General features: G+C 33.2%; 8 non-coding genes across 8 annotated transcripts; all 8 read left to right on the top strand.

Annotated features, from left to right (window-relative positions):
• The first annotated feature begins 1333 nt into the window (after window positions 1-1333).
• On the top strand, window positions 1334-1415 carry TRNAL-UAG (transfer RNA leucine (anticodon UAG)). The gene has a single exon. It is a non-coding gene; the product is annotated as a tRNA-Leu (tRNA).
• A 1650-nt stretch (window positions 1416-3065) lies between these two features.
• TRNAL-UAG (transfer RNA leucine (anticodon UAG)) lies at window positions 3066-3147 on the top strand. The gene has a single exon. It is a non-coding gene; the product is annotated as a tRNA-Leu (tRNA).
• Window positions 3148-4797: 1650 nt separating this feature from the next.
• On the top strand, window positions 4798-4879 carry TRNAL-UAG (transfer RNA leucine (anticodon UAG)). Its single transcript has one exon. It is a non-coding gene; the product is annotated as a tRNA-Leu (tRNA).
• Window positions 4880-7742: 2863 nt separating this feature from the next.
• Window positions 7743-7824, top strand: TRNAL-UAG (transfer RNA leucine (anticodon UAG)). Its single transcript has one exon. It is a non-coding gene; the product is annotated as a tRNA-Leu (tRNA).
• Window positions 7825-9474: 1650 nt separating this feature from the next.
• On the top strand, window positions 9475-9556 carry TRNAL-UAG (transfer RNA leucine (anticodon UAG)). The gene has a single exon. It is a non-coding gene; the product is annotated as a tRNA-Leu (tRNA).
• Window positions 9557-14668: 5112 nt separating this feature from the next.
• Window positions 14669-14750, top strand: TRNAL-UAG (transfer RNA leucine (anticodon UAG)). The gene has a single exon. It is a non-coding gene; the product is annotated as a tRNA-Leu (tRNA).
• A 1650-nt stretch (window positions 14751-16400) lies between these two features.
• On the top strand, window positions 16401-16482 carry TRNAL-UAG (transfer RNA leucine (anticodon UAG)). Its single transcript has one exon. It is a non-coding gene; the product is annotated as a tRNA-Leu (tRNA).
• Window positions 16483-19863: 3381 nt separating this feature from the next.
• Window positions 19864-19945, top strand: TRNAL-UAG (transfer RNA leucine (anticodon UAG)). Its single transcript has one exon. It is a non-coding gene; the product is annotated as a tRNA-Leu (tRNA).
• Window positions 19946-21821: the final 1876 nt, after the last annotated feature.

The following is a 21821-nucleotide window of genomic DNA, read 5'->3' as shown; positions in this document are numbered from 1 at the left end:
GAACTTTCTTTTAACTTTTGCTGACATCTTTTCAATTAATATTTTAAAACAAAAAAACCCTTTTATTTTGATGTTCTAGATCTGTGAGCTACCCTAACAACATGCACATGTGGTAGCATGGCCGAGCAGTCTAAGGCGCTGGATTAAGGCTCCAGTCTCTTTGGAGGTGTGGGTGCAAATCTCACTACTGCCATCTTTATTATACAAAGAGTAGGGCAGTTATTGATGGCAAAGTGATTCTTTTTTTCCATTAGATAGGATATTACCCAACTGAAGTTGGTTGGTGGAAGATTCCTATAGCTACTCAACAGTTCATCATTGTTACAAGAGACTTCCCAAACGTTTTAAAAATGTTATCTGCTAAGAGTAAAGATGAGCCAAAATTAAGTTGGCATGAAGTAATTAGAAGTAATATCATAACTAATATTTATTTACTGAGTGGTCTTATCATACAATTAGAGATGGAAATGTTGGCAACGTGACTCATTGGTATAAATTGATGGATTTATATTCCGATTTCTCTATCTTTCCTATCTTTCTGGATTTTAATCTCACAGCTGTCTATCTTAGGCATTTGAATAGTACTTCAAAGTTATTTGGATACATCAGTTGCACTAAATGAAGGAAATCTGAAGACAAATATAATCATTACTTGCTAAATGTACCTGGCTTCTTTTACATTTTATCTCAGCTTTTCCTGACTTTGGGTAAAGTTTTGAATGACATTCCAGATATGAGAGTTAAAATATTTTAAAGTGTACAGCAGGTTGTAGGATGACAGAGCTATTCAAGCTGCTGGAATCAAATCCCACTGCTGCCATATTTATTCTCCAAGGAGAAGATCCAGTGATATATATCAAAGTGTATTCCTAAAGTAGATAAGGTATAAAAGAAGCTAAATTTGGTTGGTGGAAGCACACCATAAGCTGTCACATGCAGTAACTCAAAACAAGTTATCATGGTTTTAATAGTTTTCTCAAACCTTTTTTAGAACTATCTAAATTGTATTGTTGCTCTCAAAAAGTGGTTTTGAATATCTCTGCGATCTACATTATGCATCTAGCAAGCATCTCAATTTTTGAATATGTCAGTTAAAACAAACAAAAAGTAACTGAGAAAATTAAAAAATCATTTCTCATCAATATTACCAAGTAAAACAAGGATGTTTTTACCTTTCATTGAATTCTTGTATTAGCATATTGTTTATCATTTCATAGACTTTTAACATGACACTTCTTTCCAAGTGTCGCTTTAAAGCAAAATTAAACATTTAATTTGCAGCAATCTTAATTAAATGAAAGATCTGTGAGATAAGAACTCCATGTGTGCCAGTGGTAGCATGGCTGAGCAGTCTAAGGCGCTGGATTTAGGCTCCAGTCTCTTCGGAGGTGTGGGTTCAAATCCCACTGCTGCCAGTCTTATTTTCCAAAGAATTGATTTTTGATCAGATATTAACCAACTGAAAAAGGTTGGTGATAGTACCCTGCATTAGCCACCAAGTTCCCAACAGTGCATCATAGTTGCAACACTCTATTCAAACCTTTAAAATAATGATATCTGCTAACAATAAAGATATTCAAATTTTAATTTTGCATGAAGTAATTATGTGCCCTATCAGAACTAATATTTTATTACTTCATGCATCTCAATTTCTTTTGTTATTTCAATGAAAATAAACAAAATGCAATTCTATAAAAAATCTGAATTTCTCATCGGATTTATGTTTAATAATGAACTTTCTTTTAACTTTTGCTGACATCTTTTCAATTAATACTTTAAAACAAAAAAAAACTTTTATTTTGATGTTCTAGATCTGTGAGCTACCCTAACAACATGCACATGTGGTAGCATGGCCGAGCAGTCTAAGGCGCTGGATTAAGGCTCCAGTCTCTTTGGAGGTGTGGGTGCAAATCTCACTACTGCCATCTTTATTATACAAAGAGTAGGGCAGTTATTGATGGCAAAGTGATTCTTTTTTTCCATTAGATAGGATATTACCCAACTGAAGTTGGTTGGTGGAAGATTCCTATAGCTACTCAACAGTTCATCATTGTTACAAGAGACTTCCCAAACGTTTTAAAAATGTTATCTGCTAAGAGTAAAGATGAGCCAAAATTAAGTTGGCATGAAGTAATTAGAAGTAATATCATAACTAATATTTATTTACTGAGTGGTCTTATCATACAATTAGAGATGGAAATGTTGGCAACGTGACTCATTGGTATAAATTGATGGATTTATATTCCGATTTCTCTATCTTTCCTATCTCTCTGGATTTTAATCTCACAGCTGTCTATTTTAGGCATTTGAATAATACTTAAAAGTTATTTGGATACATCAGTTGCACTAAATGAAGGAAAATTGAAGACAAATATAATCATTACTTGTTAAATGTACCTGGCTTCTTTTGCATTTTATCTCAGCTTTTCCTGACTTTGGGTAAAGTTTTGATTGACATTCCAGTTATGAGAGCTAAAATATTTTAAAGTGTTAAGCAGGTTATAGGATGACAGAGCTATTCAAGCTGCTGGAATCAAATCCCACTGCTGCCATATTTATTCTCCAAGGAGAAGATCCAGTGATATATATCAAAGTGTATTCCCAAAGTAGATAAGGTATAAAAGAAGCTAAATTTGGTTGGTGGAAGCACACCATAAGCTGTCACATGCAGTAGCTCAAACCAAGTTATCTTGGTTTTAATAGTTTTCTCAAACCTTTTTTAGAACTATCTAAAATGTATTGTTGCTCTCAAAAAGTGGCTTTGAATATCTCTGCGATATACATTATGCATCTAGCAAGCATCTCAATTTTTGAATATGTCAGTTAAAACAAACAAAAAGTAACTGAGAAAATTAAAAAATCAGTTCTCATCAATATTACCAAGTAAAACATGGATGTTTTTACCTTTCATTGAAATCTTGTATTAGCGAATTGTTTTTCATTTCATAGACTTTTAACATGACACTTCTTTCCAAGTGTCGCTTTAAAACAAAATTAAACATTTAATTTGCAGCAATCTTAATTATATGAAAGATCTGTGAGATAAGAACTCCATGTGTGCCAGTGGTAGCATGGCCGAGCGGTCTAAGGCGCTGGATTTAGGCTCCAGTCTCTTCGGAGGCGTGGGTACAAATTCCACTGCTGCCAATCTTATTTTCCAAAGAATTGATTTTAGATCAGATATTAACCAACTGAAAAAGGTTGGTGATAGTACCCTGCATTAGCCACCAAGTTCCCAACAGTTCATCATAGTTGCAACAGTCTATTCAAACCTTTAAAATAATGATATCTGCTAACAATAAAGATATTCAAATTTTAATTTTGCATGAAGTAATTATGTGCCCTATCAGAACTAATATTTTATTACTTCATGCATCTCAATTTCTTTTGTTATTTCAATGAAAATAAACAAAATGCAATTCTATAAAAAATCTGAATTTCTCATCGGATTTATGTTTAATAATGAACTTTCTTTTAACCTTTGCTGACATCTTTTCAATTAATACTTTAAAACAAAAAAACCCTTTTATTTTGATGTTCTAGATCTGTGAGCTACCCTAACAACATGCACATGTGGTAGCATGGCCGAGCAGTCTAAGGCGCTGGATTAAGGCTCCAGTCTCTTTGGAGGCATGGGTGCAAATCTCACTACTGCCATCTTTATTATACAAAGAGTAGGGCAGTTATTGATGGCAAAGTTATTCTTTTTTTCCATTAGATAGGATATTATCCAGCTGAAGTTGGTTGGTGGAAGATTCCTATAGCTTCTCAACAGTTCATCATTGTTAAAAGAGACTTCCAAAACGTTTTAAAAATGTTATCTGCTAAGAGTAAAGATGAGCCAAAATTAAGTTGGCATGAAGTAATTAGAAGTAATATCATAACTAATATTTAATTACTGAGTGGTCTTATCATACAATTAGAGATGGAAATGTTGGCAACGTGACTCATTGGGATAAATTGATGGATTTATATTCCGCTTTCTCTATCTTTCCTATCTTTCTGGATTTTAATCTCACAGCTGTCTATCTTAGGCATTTGAATAATACTTAAAAGTTATTTGGATACATCAGTTGCACTAAATGAAGGAAAATTGAAGACAAATATAATCAATACTTGTTAAATGTACCTGGCTTCTTTTACATTTTATCTCAGCTTTTCCTGACTTTTTGTAAAGTTTTGAATGATATTCCAGATATGAGAGTTAAAATATTTTAAAGTGTACAGCAGGTTGTAGGATGACAGAGCTATTCAAGCTGCTGGAATCAAATCCCACTGCTGCCATATTTATTCTCCAAGGAGAAGATCCAGTGATATATATCAAAGTGTATTCCTAAAGTAGATAAGGTATAAAAGAAGCTAAATTTGGTTGATGGAAGCACACCATAAGCTGTCACATGCAGTAGCTCAAAACAAGTTATCTTGGTTTTAATAGTTTTCTCAAACCTTTTTTAGAACTATCTAAAATGTATTGTTGCTCTCAAAAAGTGGCTTTGAATATCTCTGCGATATACATTATGCATCTAGCAAGCATCTCAATTTTTGAATATGTCAGTTAAAACAAACAAAAAGTAACTGAGAAAATTAAAAAATCAGTTCTCAGCAATATTACCAAGTAAAACATGGATGTTTTTACCTTTCATTGAAATCTTGTATTAGCGAATTGTTTTTCATTTCATAGACTTTTAACATGACACTTCTTTCCAAGTGTCGCTTTAAAACAAAATTAAACATTTAATTTGCAGCAATCTTAATTATATGAAAGATCTGTGAGATAAGAACTCCATGTGTGCCAGTGGTAGCATGGCCGAGCGGTCTAAGGCGCTGGATTTAGGCTCCAGTCTCTTCGGAGGCGTGGGTACAAATTCCACTGCTGCCAATCTTATTTTCCAAAGAATTGATTTTAGATCAGATATTAACCAACTGAAAAAGGTTGGTGATAGTACCCTGCATTAGCCACCAAGTTCCCAACAGTTCATCATAGTTGCAACAGTCTATTCAAACCTTTAAAATAATGATATCTGCTAACAATAAAGATATTCAAATTTTAATTTTGCATGAAGTAATTATGTGCCCTATCAGAACTAATATTTTATTACTTCATGCATCTCAATTTCTTTTGTTATTTCAATGAAAATAAACAAAATGCAATTCTATAAAAAATCTGAATTTCTCATCGGATTTATGTTTAATAATGAACTTTCTTTTAACCTTTGCTGACATCTTTTCAATTAATACTTTAAAACAAAAAAACCCTTTTATTTTGATGTTCTAGATCTGTGAGCTACCCTAACAACATGCACATGTGGTAGCATGGCCGAGCAGTCTAAGGCGCTGGATTAAGGCTCCAGTCTCTTTGGAGGCATGGGTGCAAATCTCACTACTGCCATCTTTATTATACAAAGAGTAGGGCAGTTATTGATGGCAAAGTTATTCTTTTTTTCCATTAGATAGGATATTATCCAGCTGAAGTTGGTTGGTGGAAGATTCCGATAGCTTCTCAACAGTTCATCATTGTTAAAAGAGACTTCCAAAACGTTTTAAAAATGTTATCTGCTAAGAGTAAAGATGAGCCAAAATTAAGTTGGCATGAAGTAATTAGAAGTAATATCATAACTAATATTTAATTACTGAGTGGTCTTATCATACAATTAGAGATGGAAATGTTGGCAACGTGACTCATTGGGATAAATTGATGGATTTATATTCCGCTTTCTCTATCTTTCCTATCTTTCTGGATTTTAATCTCACAGCTGTCTATCTTAGGCATTTGAATAATACTTAAAAGTTATTTGGATACATCAGTTGCACTAAATGAAGGAAAATTGAAGACAAATATAATCAATACTTGTTAAATGTACCTGGCTTCTTTTACATTTTATCTCAGCTTTTCCTGACTTTTTGTAAAGTTTTGAATGATATTCCAGATATGAGAGTTAAAATATTTTAAAGTGTACAGCAGGTTGTAGGATGACAGAGCTATTCAAGCTGCTGGAATCAAATCCCACTGCTGCCATATTTATTCTCCAAGGAGAAGATCCAGTGATATATATCAAAGTGTATTCCTAAAGTAGATAAGGTATAAAAGAAGCTAAATTTGGTTGATGGAAGCACACCATAAGCTGTCACATGCAGTAGCTCAAAACAAGTTATCATGGTTTTAATAGTTTTCTCAAACCTTTTTTAGAACTATCTAAAATGTATTGTTGCTCTCAAAAAGTGGCTTTGAATATCTCTGCGATCTACATTATGCATCTAGCAAGCATCTCAATTTTTGAATATGTCAGTTAAAACAAACAAAAATTAACCGAGAAAATTAAAAAATCATTTCTCATCAATATTACCAAGTAAAACATGGATGTTTTTACCTTTCATTGAAATCTTGTATTAGCGAATTGTTTATCATTTCACAGACTTTTAACATGACACTTCTTTCCAAGTGTCGCTTTAAAACAAAATTAAACATTTAGTTTGAAGCAATCTTAATTATATGAAAGATCTGTGAGATAAGAACTCCATGTGTGCCAGTGGTAGCATGGCCGAGCGGTTTAAGGCGCTGGATTAAGGCTCCAGTCTCTTTGGAGGCGTGGGTGCAAATCTCACTACTGCCATCTTTATTATACAAAGAGTAGGGCAGTTATTGATGGCAAAGTTATTCTTTTTTTCCATTAGATAGGATATTACCCAGCTGAAGTTGGCTGGTGGAAGATTCCTATAGCTACTCAACAGTTCATCATTGTTACAAGAGACTTCCCAAACGTTTTAAAAATGTTTTCTGCTAAGAGTAAAGATGAGCCAAAATTAAGTTGGCATGAATTAATTAGAAGTAATATCATAACTAATATTTAATTACTGAGTGGTCTTATCATACAATTAGAGATGGAAATGTTGGCAACGTGACTCATTGGTATAAATTGATGGATTTATATTCCGATTTCTCTATCTTTCTGGATTTTAATCTCACAGCTGTCTATCTTAGGCATTTGAATAATACTTTAAAGTTATTTGGATAAATCAGTTGCACTAAATGAAGGAAAATTGAAGACAAATATAATCAATACTTGTTAAATGTACCTGGCTTCTTTTACATTTTATCTCAGCTTTTCCTGACTTTTTGTAAAGTTTTGAATGACATTCCAGATATGAGAGTTAAAATATTTTAAAGTGTACAGCAGGTTGTAGGATGACAGAGCTATTCAAGCTGCTGGAATCAAATCCCACTGCTGCCATATTTATTCTCCAAGGAGAAGATCCAGTGATATATATCAAAGTGTATTCCTAAAGTAGATAAGGTATAAAAGAAGCTAAATTTGGTTGGTGGAAGCACACCATAAGCTGTCACATGCAGTAGCTCAAAACAAGTTATCATGGTTTTAATAGTTTTCTCAAACCTTTTTTAGAACTATCTAAAATGTATTGTTGCTCTCAAAAAGTGGCTTTGAATATCTCTGCGATCTACATTATGCATCTAGCAAGCATCTCAATTTTTGAATATGTCAGTTAAAACAAACAAAAATTAACCGAGAAAATTAAAAAATCATTTCTCATCAATATTACCAAGTAAAACATGGATGTTTTTACCTTTCATTGAAATCTTGTATTAGCGAATTGTTTATAATTTCATAGACTTTTAACATGACACTTCTTTCCAAGTGTCGCTTTAAAACAAAATTAAACATTTAGTTTGAAGCAATCTTAATTATATGAAAGATCTGTGAGATAAGAACTCCATGTGTGCCAGTGGTAGCATGGCCGAGTGGTTTAAGGCGCTGGATTTAGGCTCCAGTCTCTTCGGAGGCGTGGGTTCAAATCCCACTGCTGCCAATCTTATTTTCCAAAGAATTGATTTTTGGTCAGATATTAACCAACTGAAAAAGGTTGGTGATAGTACCCTGCATTAGCCACCAAGTTCCCAACAGTTCATCATAGTTGCAACAGTCTATTCAAACCTTTAAAATAATGATATCTGCTAACAATAAAGATATTCAAATTTTAATTTTGCATGAAGTAATTATGTGCCCTATCAGAACTAATATTTTATTACTTCATGCATCTCAATTTCTTTTGTTATTTCAATGAAAATAAACAAAATACAATTCTATAAAAAATCTGAATTTCTCATCGGATTTATGTTTAATAATGAACTTTCTTTTAACTTTTGCTGACATCTTTTCAATTAATACTTTAAAACAAAAAACCCTTTTATTTTGATGTTCTAGATCTGTGAGCTACCCTAACAACATGCACATGTGGTAGCATGGCCGAGCAGTCTAAGGCGCTGGATTAAGGCTCCAGTCTCTTTGGAGGTGTGGGTGCAAATCTCAGTACTGCCATCTTTATCATACAAAGAGTAGGGCAGTTATTGATGGCAAAGTGATTCTTTTTTTTCCATTAGATAGGATATTACCCAACTGAAGTTGGTTGGTGGAAGATTCCTATAGCTACTCAACAGTTCATCATTGTTACAAGAGACTTCCCAAACGTTTTAAAAATGTTATCTGCTAAGAGTAAAGATGAGCCAAAATTAAGTTGGCATTAATTAATTAGAAGTAATATCATAACTAATATTTATTTACTGAGTGGTCTTATCATACAATTAGAGATGGAAATGTTGGCAACGTGACTCATTGGTATAAATTGATGGATTTATATTCCGATTTCTCTATCTTTCCTTTCTTTCTGGATTTTAATCTCACAGCTGTCTATCTTAGGCATTTGAATAGTACTTCAAAGTTATTTGGATACATCAGTTGCACTAAATGAAGGAAATCTGAAGACAAATATAATCATTACTTGTTAAATGTACCTGGCTTCTTTTACATTTTATCTCAGCTTTTCCTGACTTTGGGTAAAGTTTTGAATGACATTCCAGATATGAGAGTTAAAATATTTTAAAGTGTACAGCAGGTTGAAGGATGACAGAGCTATTCAAGCTGCTGGAATCAAATCCCACTGCTGCCATATTTATTCTCCAAGGAGAAGATCCAGTGATATATATCAAAGTGTATTCCTAAAGTAGATAAGGTATAAAAGAAGCTAAATTTGGTTGGTGGAAGCACACCATAAGCTGTCACATGCAGTAACTCAAAACAAGTTATCATGGTTTTAATAGTTTTCTCAAACCTTTTTTAGAACTATCTAAATTGTAATGTTGCTCTCAAAAAGTGGCTTTGAATATCTCTGCGATCTACATTATGCATCTAGCAAGCATCTCAATTTTTGAATATGTCAGTTAAAACAAACAAAAAGTAACTGAGAAAATTAAAAAATCAGTTCTCATCAATATTACCAAGTAAAACAAGGATGTTTTTACCTTTCATTGAATTCTTGTATTAGCGTATTGTTTATCATTTCATAGACTTTTAACATGACACTTCTTTCCAAGTGTCGCTTTAAAGCAAAATTAAACATTAAATTTGCAGCAATCTTAATTAAATGAAAGATCTGTGAGATAAGAACTCCATGTGTGCCAGTGGTAGCATGGCCGAGCGGTCTAAGGCGCTGGATGTAGGCTCCAGTCTCTTCAGAGGTGTGGGTTCAAATCCCACTGCTGCCAATCTTATTTTCCAAAGAATTGATTTTTGATCAGATATTAACCAACTGAAAAAGGTTGGTGATAGTACCCTGCATTAGCCACCAAGTTCCCAACAGTTCATCATAGTTGCAACAGTCTATTCAAACCTTTAAAATAATGATATCTGCTAACAATAAAGATATTCAAATTTTAATTTTGCATGAAGTAGTTATGTGCCCTATCAGAACTAATATTTTATTACTTCATGCATCTCAATTTCTTTTGTTATTTCAATAAAAATAAACAAAATGCAATTCTATAAAAAATCTGAATTTCTCATCGGATTTATGTTTAATAATGAACTTTCTTTTAACTTTTGCTGACATCTTTTCAATTAATACTTTAAAACAAAAAAACCCTTTTATTTTGATGTTCTAGATCTGTGAGCTACCCTAACAACATGCACATGTGGTAGCATGGCCGAGCAGTCTAAGGTGCTGGATTAAGGCTCCCGTCTCTTTGGAGGTGTGGGTGCAAATCTCACTACTGCCATCTTTATTATACAAAGAGTAGGGCAGTTATTGATGGAAAAGTGATTCTTTTTTTCCATTAGATAGGATATTACCCAACTGAAGTTGGTTGGTGGAAGATTCCTATAGCTACTCAACAGTTCATCATTGTTACAAGAGACTTCCCAAACGTTTTAAAAATGTTATCTGCTAAGAGTAAAGATGAGCCAAAATTAAGTTGGCATGAAGTAATTAGAAGTAATATCATAACTAATATTTATTTACTGAGTGGTCTTATCATACAATTAGAGATGGAAATGTTGGCGACGTGACTCATTGGTATAAATTGATGGATTTATATTCCGATTTCTCTATCTTTCCTATCTCTCTGGATTTTAATCTCACAGCTGTCTATTTTAGGCATTTGAATAATACTTAAAAGTTATTTGGATACATCAGTTGCACTAAATGAAGGAAAATTGAAGACAAATATAATCATTACTTGTTAAATGTACCTGGCTTCTTTTGCATTTTATCTCAGCTTTTCCTGACTTTGGGTAAAGTTTTGATTGACATTCCAGATATGAGAGCTAAAATATTTTAAAGTGTTAAGCAGGTTGTAGGATGACAGAGCTATTCAAGCTGCTGGAATCAAATCCCACTGCTGCCATATTTATTCTCCAAGGAGAAGATCCAGTGATATATATCAAAGTGTATTCCCAAAGTAGATAAGGTATAAAAGAAGCTAAATTTGGTTGGTGGAAGCACACCATAAGCTGTCACATGCAGTAACTCAAAACAAGTTATCATGGTTTTAATAGTTTTCTCAAACCTTTTATAGAACTATCTAAATTGTATTGTTGCTCTCAAAAAGTGGCTTTGAATATCTCTGCGATCTACATTATGCATCTAGCAAGCATCTCAATTTTTGAATATGTCAGTTAAAACAAACAAAAAGTAACTGAGAAAATTAAAAAATCAGTTCTCATCAATATTACCAAGTAAAACAAGGATGTTTTTACCTTTCATTGAATTCTTGTATTAGCGTATTGTTTATCATTTCATAGACTTTTAACATGACACTTCTTTCCAAGTGTCGCTTTAAAGCAAAATTAAACATTTAATTTGCAGCAATCTTAATTAAATGAAAGATCTGTGAGATAAGAACTCCATGTGTGCCAGTGGTAGCATGGCCGAGCTGTCTAAGGTGCTGGATGTAGGCTCCAGTCTCTTTGGAGGTGTGGGTTCAAATCCCACTGCTGCCAATCTTATTTTCCAAAGAATTGATTTTTGATCAGATATTAACCAACTGAAAAAGGTTGGTGATAGTACCCTGCATTAGCCACCAAGTTCCCAACAGTTCATCATAGTTGCAACAGTCTATTCAAACCTTTAAAATAATGATATCTGCTAACAATAAAGATATTCAAATTTTAATTTTGCATGAAGTAATTATGTGCCCTATCAGAACTAATATTTTATTACTTCATGCATCTCAATTTCTTTTGTTATTTCAATGAAAATAAACAAAATGCAATTCTATAAAAAATCTGAATTTCTCATCGGATTTATGTTTAATAATGAACTTTCTTTTAACTTTTGCTGACATCTTTTCAATTAATACTTTAATACAAAAAAACCCTTTTATTTTGATGTTCTAGATCTGTGAGCTACCCTAACAACATGCACATGTGGTAGCATGGCCGAGCAGTCTAAGGCGCTGGATTAAGGCTACAGTCTCTTTGGAGGTGTGGGTGCAAATCTCACTACTGCCATCTTTATTATACAAAGAGTAGGGCAGTTATTGATGGCAAAGTGATTCTTTTTTTCCATTAGATAGGATATTACCAACTGAAGTTGGTTGGTGGAAGATTCCTATAGCTACTCAACAGTTCATCATTGTTACAAGAGACTTCCCAAATGTTTTAAAAATGTTATCTGCTAAGAGTAAAGATGAGCCAAAATTAAGTTGGCATGAAGTAATTAGAAGTAATATCATAACTAATATTTATTTACTGAGTGGTCTTATCATACAATTAGAGATGGAATGTTGGCAACGTGACTCATTGGTATAAATTGATGGATTTATATTCCGATTTCTCTATCTTTCCTATCTCTCTGGATTTTAATCTCACAGCTGTCTATTTTAGGCATTTGAATAATACTTAAAAGTTATTTGGATACATCAGTTGCACTAAATGAAGGAAAATTGAAGACAAATATAATCATTACTTGTTAAATGTACCTGGCTTCTTTTGCATTTTATCTCAGCTTTTCCTGACTTTGGGTAAAGTTTTGATTGACATTCCAGATATGAGAGCTAAAATATTTTAAAGTGTTAAGCAGGTTGTAGGATGACAGAGCTATTCAAGCTGCTGGAATCAAATCCCACTGCTGCCATATTTATTCTCCAAGGAGAAGATCCAGTGATATATATCAAAGTGTATTCCCAAAGTAGATAAGGTATAAAAGAAGCTAAATTTGGTTGGTGGAAGCACACCATAAGCTGTCACATGCAGTAGCTCAAAACAAGTTATCATGGTTTTAATAGTTTTCTCAAACCTTTTTTAGAACTATCTAAAATGTATTGTTGCTCTCAAAAAGTGGCTTTGAATATCTCTGCGATCTACATTATGCATCTAGCAAGCATCTCAATTTTTGAATATGTCAGTTAAAACAAACAAAAATTAACTGAGAAAATTAAAAAATCAGTTCTCATCAATATTACCAAGTAAAACATGGATGTTTTTACCTTTCATTGAAATCTTGTATTAGCGAATTGTTTTTCATTTCATAGACTTTTAACATGACACTTCTTTCCAAGTGTCGCTTTAAAACAAAATTAAACATTTAATTTGCAGCAATCTTAATTATATGAAAGATCTGTGAGATAAGAACTCCATGTGTGCCAGTGGTAGCATGGCCGAGCGGTCTAAGGCGCTGGATTTAGGCTCCAGTCTCTTCGGAGGTGAGGGTACAAATCCCACTGCTGCCAATCTTATTTTCCAAAGAATTGATTTTAGATCAGATATTAACCAACTGAAAAAGGTTGGTAATAGTACCCTGCATTAGCCACCAAGTTCCCAACAGTTCATCATAGTTGCAACAGTCTATTCAAACCTTTAAAATAATGATATCTGCTAACAATAAAGATATTCAAATTTTAATTTTGCATGAAGTAATTATGTGCCCTATCAGAACTAATATTTTATTACTTCATGCATCTCAATTTCTTTTGTTATTTCAATGAAAATAAACAAAATGCAATTCTATAAAAAATCTGAATTTCTCATCGGATTTATGTTTAATAATGAACTTTCTTTTAACTTTTGCTGACATCTTTTCAAATAATACTTTAAAACAAAAAAACCCTTTTATTTTGATGTTCTAGATCTGTGAGCTACCCTAACAACATGCACATGTGGTAGCATGGCCGAGCAGTCTAAGGCGCTGGATTAAGGCTCCAGTCTCTTTGGAGGCGTGGGTGCAAATCTCACTACTGCCATCTTTATTATACAAAGAGTAGGGCAGTTATTGATGGCAAAGTTATTCTTTTTTTCCATTAGATAGGATATTACCCAACTGAAGTTGGTTGGTGGAAGATTCCTATAGCTACTCAACAGTTCATCATTGTTACAAGAGACTTCCCAAACGTTTTAAAAATGTTATCTGCTAAGAGTAAAGATGAGCCAAAATTAAGTTGGCATGAATTAATTAGAAGTAATATCATAACTAATATTTAATTACTGAGTGGTCTTATCATACAATTAGAGATGGAAATGTTGGCAACGTGACTCATTGGTATAAATTGATGGATTTATATTCCGATTTCTCTTTCTTTCCTATCTCTCTGGATTTTAATCTCACAGCTGTCTATGTTAGGCATTTGAATAATACTTAAAAGTTATTTGGATACATCAGTTGCACTAAATGAAGGAAATCTGAAGACAAATATAATCATTACTTGTTAAATGTACCTGGCTTCTTTTGCATTTTATCTCAGCTTTTCCTGACTTTGGGTAAAGTTTTGAATGACACTCCAGATATGAGAGCTAAAATATTTTAAAGTGTACAGCAGGTTGTAGGATGACAGAGCTGTTCAAGCTGCTGGAATCAAATCCCACTGCTGCCATATTTATTCTCCAAGGAGAAGATCCAGTGATATATATCAAAGTGTATTCCTAAAGTAGATAAGGTATAAAAGAAGCTAAATTTGGTTGGTGGAAGCACACCATAAGCTGTCACATACAGTAGCTCAAAACAAGTTATCATGGTTTTAATAGTTTTCTCAAACCTTTTTTAGAACTATCTAAAATGTATTGTTGCTCTCAAAAAGTGGCTTTGAATATCTCTGCGATCTACATTATGCATCTAGCAAGCATCTCAATTTTTGAATATGTCAGTTAAAACAAACAAAAATTAACTGAGAAAATTAAAAAATCAGTTCTCATCAATATTACCAAGTAAAACATGGATGTTTTTACCTTTCATTGAAATCTTGTATTAGCGAATTGTTTATCATTTCATAGACTTTTAACATGACACTTCTTTCCAAGTGTCGCTTTAAAACAAAATTAAACATTTAGTTTGAAGCAATCTTAATTATATGAAAGATCTGTGAGATAAGAACTCCATGTGTGCCAGTGGTAGCATGGCCGAGTGGTTTAAGGCGCTGGATTTAGGCTCCAGTCTCTTCGGAGGTGTGGGTTCAAATCCCACTGCTGCCAATCTTATTTTCCAAAGAATTGATTTTTGATCAGATATTAACCTACTGAAAAAGGTTGGTGATAGTACCCTGCATTAGCCACCAAGTTCCCAACAGTTCATCATAGTTGCAACAGTCTATTCAAACCTTTAAAATAATGATATCTGCTAACAATAAAGATATTCAAATTTTAATTTTGCATGAAGTAATTATGTGCCCTATCAGAACTAATATTTTATTACTTCATGCATCTCAATTTCTTTTGTTATTTCAATGAAAATAAACAAAATGCAATTCTATAAAAAATCTGAATTTCTCATCGGATTTATGTTTAATAATGAACTTTCTTTTAACTTTTGCTGACATCTTTTCAAATAATACTTTAAAACAAAAAAACCCTTTTATTTTGATGTTCTAGATCTGTGAGCTACCCTAACAACATGCACATGTGGTAGCATGGCCGAGCAGTCTAAGGCGCTGGATTAAGGCTCCAGTCTCTTTGGAGGCGTGGGTGCAAATCTCACTACTGCCATCTTTATTATACAAAGAGTAGGGCAGTTATTGATGGCAAAGTTATTCTTTTTTTCCATTAGATAGGATATTACCCAACTGAAGTTGGTTGGTGGAAGATTCCTATAGCTACTCAACAGTTCATCATTGTTACAAGAGACTTCCCAAACGTTTTAAAAATGTTATCTGCTAAGAGTAAAGATGAGCCAAAATTAAGTTGGCATGAATTAATTAGAAGTAATATCATAACTAATATTTAATTACTGAGTGGTCTTATCATACAATTAGAGATGGAAATGTTGGCAACGTGACTCATTGGTATAAATTGATGGATTTATATTCCGATTTCTCTTTCTTTCCTATCTCTCTGGATTTTAATCTCACAGCTGTCTATGTTAGGCATTTGAATAATACTTAAAAGTTATTTGGATACATCAGTTGCACTAAATGAAGGAAATCTGAAGACAAATATAATCATTACTTGTTAAATGTACCTGGCTTCTTTTGCATTTTATCTCAGCTTTTCCTGACTTTGGGTAAAGTTTTGAATGACACTCCAGATATGAGAGCTAAAATATTTTAAAGTGTACAGCAGGTTGTAGGATGACAGAGCTGTTCAAGCTGCTGGAATCAAATCCCACTGCTGCCATATTTATTCTCCAAGGAGAAGATCCAGTGATATATATCAAAGTGTATTCCTAAAGTAGATAAGGTATAAAAGAAGCTAAATTTGGTTGGTGGAAGCACACCATAAGCTGTCACATACAGTAGCTCAAAACAAGTTATCATGGTTTTAATAGTTTTCTCAAACCTTTTTTAGAACTATCTAAAATGTATTGTTGCTCTCAAAATGTGGCTTTGAATATCTCTGCGATCTACATTATGCATCTAGCAAGCATCTCAATTTTTGAATATGTCAGTTAAAACAAACAAAAATTAACTGAGAAAATTAAAAAATCAGTTCTCATCAATATTACCAAGTAATACATGGATGTTTTTACCTTTCATTGAAATCTTGTATTAGCGAATTGTTTATCATTTCATAGACTTTTAACATGACACTTCTTTCCAAGTGTCGCTTTAAAACAAAATTAAACATTTAGTTTGAAGCAATCTTAATTATATGAAAGATCTGTGAGATAAGAACTCCATGTGTGCCAGTGGTAGCATGGCCGAGTGGTTTAAGGCGCTGGATTTAGGCTCCAGTCTCTTCGGAGGTGTGGGTTCAAATCCCACTGCTGCCAATCTTATTTTCCAAAGAATTGATTTTTGATCAGATATTAACCTACTGAAAAAGGTTGGTGATAGTACCCTGCATTAGCCACCAAGTTCCCAACAGTTCATCATAGTTGCAACAGTCTATTCAAACCTTTAAAATAATGATATCTGCTAACAATAAAGATATTCAAATTTTAATTTTGCATGAAGTAATTATGTGCCCTATCAGAACTAATATTTTATTACTTCATGCATCTCAATTTCTTTTGTTATTTCAATGAAAATAAACAAAATGCAATTCTATAAAAAATCTGAATTTCTCATCGGATTTATGTTTAATAATGAACTTTCTTTTAACTTTTGCTGACATCTTTTCAATTAATACTTTAAAACAGAAAAACCCTTTTATTTTGATGTTCTAGATCTGTGAGCTACCCTAACAACATGCACATGTGGTAGCATGGCCGAGCAGTCTAAGGCGCTGGATTAAGGCTCCAGTCTCTTTGGAGGTGTGGGTGCAAATCTCAGTACTGCCATCTTTATTATACAAAGAGTAGGGCAGTTATTGATGGCAAAGTTATTCTTTTTTTCCATTAGATAGGATATTACCCAACTGACGTTGGTTGGTGGAAGATTCCTATAGCTACTCAACAGTTCATCATTATTACAAGAGACTTCCCAAATGATTTAAAAATGTTATCTGCTAAGAGTAAAGATGAGCCAAAATTAAGTTGGCATGAAGTAATTAGAAGTAATATCATAACTAATATTTATTTACTGAGTGGTCTTATCATACAATTAGAGATGGAAATGTTGGCAACGTGACTGATTGGTAAAAATTGATGGATTTATATTCCGATTTCTCTATCTTTCCTTTCTTTCTGGATTTTAATCTCACAGCTGTCTATCTTAGGCATTTGAATAGTACTTCAAAGTTATTTGGATACATCAGTTGCACTAAATGAAGGAAATCTGAAGACAAATATAATCATTACTTGTTAAATGTACCTGGCTTCTTTTACATTTTATCTCTGCTTTTCCTGACTTTGGGTAAAGTTTTGAATGACATTCCAGATATGAGAGTTAAAATATTTTAAAGTGTACAGCAGGTTGTAGGATGACAGAGCTATTCAAGCTGCTGGAATCAGTCCCACTGCTGCCATATTTATTCTCCAAGGAGAAGATCCAGTGATATATATCAAAGTGTATTCCTAAAGTAGATAAGGTATAAAAGAAGCTAAATTTGGTTGGTGGAAGCACACCATAAGCTGTCACATGCAGTAACTCAAAACAAGTTATCATGGTTTTAATAGTTTTCTCAAACCTTTTTTAGAACTATCTAAATTGTATTGTTGCTCTCAAAAAGTGGCTTTGAATATCTCTGCGATCTACATTATGCATCTAGCAAGCATCTCAATTTTTGAATATGTCAGTTAAAACAAACAAAAAGTAACTGAGAAAATTAAAAAATCAGTTCTCATCAATATTACCAAGTAAAACAAGGATGTTTTTACCTTTCATTGAATTCTTGTATTAGCGTATTGTTTATCATTTCATAGACTTTTAACATGACACTTCTTTCCAAGTGTCGCTTTAAAACAAAATTAAACATTTAATTTGCAGCAATCTTAATTAAATGAAAGATCTGTGAGATAAGAACTCCATGTGTGCCAGTGGTAGCATGGCCGAGCTGTCTAGGGCGCTGGATGTAGGCTCCAGTCTCTTCGGAGGTGTGGGTTCAAATCCCACTGCTGCCAATCTTATTTTCCAAAGCATTGATTTTTGATCAGATATTAACCTACTGAAAAAGGTTGGTGATAGTACCCTGCATTAGCCACCAAGTTCCCAACAGTTCATCATAGTTGCAACAGTCTTCTCAAACCTTTAAAATAATGATATCTGCTAACAATAAAGATATTCAAATTTTAATGTTGCATGAAGTAATTATGTGCCCTATCAGAACTAATATTTTATTACTTCATGCATCTCAATTTCTTTTGTTATTTCAATGAAAATAAACAAAATGCAATTCAATAAAAAATCTGAATTTCTCATCGGATTTATGTTTAATAATGAACTTTCTTTTAACCTTTTCTGACATCTTTTCAATTAATACTTTAAAACAAAAAAACCCTTTTAACTTGATGTTCTAGATCTGTGAGCTACCCTAACAACATGCACATGTGGTATCATGGCCGAGCAGTCTAAGGCGCTGGATTAAGGCTCCAGTCTCTTTGGAGGCGTGGGTGCAAATCTCACTACTGCCATCTTTATTATACAAAGAGTAGGGCAGTTATTGATGGCAAAGTGATTCTTTTTTTCCATTAGATAGGATATTACCCAACTGAAGTTGGTTGGTGGAAGATTCCTATAGCTACTCAACAGTTCATCATTGTTACAAGAGACTTCCCAAACGTTTTAAAAATGTTATCTGCTAAGAGTAAAGATGAGCCAAAATTAAGTTGGCATGAAGTAATTAGAAGTAATATTATAACTAATATTTATTTACTGAGTGGTCTTATCATACAATTAGAGATGGAAATGTTGGCAACGTGACTCATTGGTATAAATTGATGGATTTATATTCTGATTTCTCTATCTTTCCTATCTTTCTGGATTTTAATCTCACAGCTGTCTATCTTAGGCATTTGAATAGTACTTCAAAGTTATTTGGATACATCAGTTGCACAAAATAAAGAAAATCTGAAGACAAATATAATCATTACTTGTTAAATGTACCTGGCTTCTTTTACATTTTATCTCTGCTTTTCCTGACTTTGGGTAAAGGTTTGAATGACATTTCAGATATGAGAGTTAAAATATTTTAAAGTGTACAGCAGGTTGTAGGATGACAGAGCTATTCAAGCTGCTGGAATCAAATCCCACTGCTGCCATATTTATTCTCCAAGGAGAAGATCCAGTGATATATATCAAAGTGTATTCCTAAAGTAGATAAGGTATAAAAGAAGCTAAATTTGGTTGGTGGAAGCACACCATAAGCTGTCACATGCAGTAACTCAAAACAAGTTATCATGGTTTTAATAGTTTTCTCAAACCTTTTTTAGAACTATCTAAATTGTATTGTTGCTCTCAAAAAGTGGCTTTCAATATCTCTGCGATCTACATTATGCATCTAGCAAGCATCTCAATTTTTGAATATGTCAGTTAAAACAAACAAAAAGTAACTGAGAAAATTAAAAAATCAGTTCTCATCAATATTACCAAGTAAAACAAGGATGTTTTTACCTTTCATTGAATTCTTGTATTAGCGTATTGTTTATCATTTCATAGACTTTTAACATGACACTTCTTTCCAAGTGTCGCTTTAAAACAAAATTAAACATTTAATTTGCAGCAATCTTAATTATATGAAAGATCTGTGAGATAAGAACTCCATGTGTGCCAGTGGTAGCATGGCTGAGCGGTCTAAGGCGCTGGATTTAGGCTCCAGTCTCTTCGGAGGCGTGGGTTCAAATCCCACTGCTGCCAATTTTATTTTCCAAAGAATTGATTTTTGATCAGATATTAACCAACTGAAAAAGGTTGGTGATAGTACCCTGCATTAGCCACCAAGTTCCCAACAGTTCATCATAGTTGCAACAGTCTTCTCAAACCTTTAAAATAATGATATCTGCTAACAATAAAGATATTCAAATTTTAATTTTGCATGAAGTAATTATGTGCCCTATCAGAACTAATATTTTATTACTTCATGCATCTCAATTTCTTTTGTTATTTCAATGAAAATAAACAAAATGCAATTCAATAAAAAATCTGAATTTCTCATCGGATTTATGTTTAATAATGAACTTTCTTTTAACCTTTGCTGACATCTTTTCAATTAATACTTTAAAACAAAAAAACCCTTTTATTTTGATGTTCTAGATCTGTGAGCTACCCTAACAACATGCACATGTGGTAGCATGGCCGAGCAGTCTAAAGTGCTGGATTAAGGCTCCAGTCTCTTTGGAGGCGTGGGTGCAAATCTCACTACTGCCATCTTTATTATACAAAGAGTAGGGCAGTTATTGATGGCAAAGTGATTCTTTTTTTCCATTAGATAGGATATTACCCAACTGAAGTTGGTTGGTGGAAGATTCCTATAGCTACTCAACAGTTCATCATTGTTACAAGAGACTTCCCAAACGTTTTAAAAATGTTATCTGCTAAGAGTAAAGATGAGCCAAAATTAAGTTGGCATGAAGTAATTAGAAGTAATATCATAACTAATATTTAATTACTGAGTGGTCTTATCATACAATTAGAGATGGAAATGTTGGCAACGTGACTCATTGGGATAAATTGATGGATTTATATTCCGCTTTCTCTATCTTTCCTATCTTTCTGGATTTTAATCTCACAGCTGTCTATTTTAGGCATTTGAATAGTACTTCAAAGTTATTTGGATACATCAGTTGCACTATATGAAGGAAATCTGAAGACAAATATAATCATTACTTGTTAAATGTACCTGGCTTCTTTTACATTTTATCTCAGCTTTTCCTGACTTTGGGTAAAGTTTTGAATGACATTCCAGATATGAGAGTTAAAATATTTTAAAGTGTACAGCAGGTTGTAGGATGACAGAGCTATTCAAGCTGCTGGAATCAAATCCCACTGCTGCCATATTTATTCTCCAAGGAGAAGATCCAGTGATATATATCAAAGTGTATTCCTAAAGTAGATAAGGTATAAAAGAAGCTAAATTTGGTTGGTGGAAGCACACCAAAAGCTGTCACATGCAGTAACTCAAAACAAGTTATCATGGTTTTAATAGTTTTCTCAAACCTTTTTTAGAACTATCTAAATTGTATTGTTGCTCTCAAAAAGTGGCTTTGAATATCTCTGCGATCTACATTATGCATCTAGCAAGCATCTCAATTTTTGAATATGTCAGTTAAAACAAACAAAAAGTAACTGAGAAAATTAAAAAATCAGTTCTCATCAATATTACCAAGTAAAACAAGGATGTTTTTACCTTTCATTGAATTCTTGTATTAGCGTATTGTTTATCATTTCATAGACTTTTAACATGACACTTCTTTCCAAGTGTCGCTTTAAAACAAAATTAAACATTTAATTTGCAGCAATCTTAATTAAATGAAAGATCTGTGAGATAAGAACTCCATGTGTGCCAGTGGTAGCATGGCCGAGCAGTCTAGGGCGCTGGATGTAGGCTCCAGTCTCTTCGGAGGTGTGGGTTCAAATTCCACTGCTGCCAATCTTATTTTCCAAAGAATTGATTTTTGATCAGATATTAACCTACTGAAAAAGGTTGGTGATAGTACCCTGCATTAGCCACCAAGTTCCCAACAGTTCATCATAGTTGCAACAGTCTTCTCAAACCTTTAAAATAATGATATCT

Source organism: Taudactylus pleione, unplaced genomic scaffold, assembly GCF_031769625.1.
Source record: "Taudactylus pleione unplaced genomic scaffold, aTauple2 ptg000016l, whole genome shotgun sequence".
NCBI classification, from domain to species: domain Eukaryota; kingdom Metazoa; phylum Chordata; class Amphibia; order Anura; family Myobatrachidae; genus Taudactylus; species Taudactylus pleione.
Note: the sequence above shows the minus strand (reverse complement) of the source record. Positions and strands in the feature narration are given on the sequence as shown.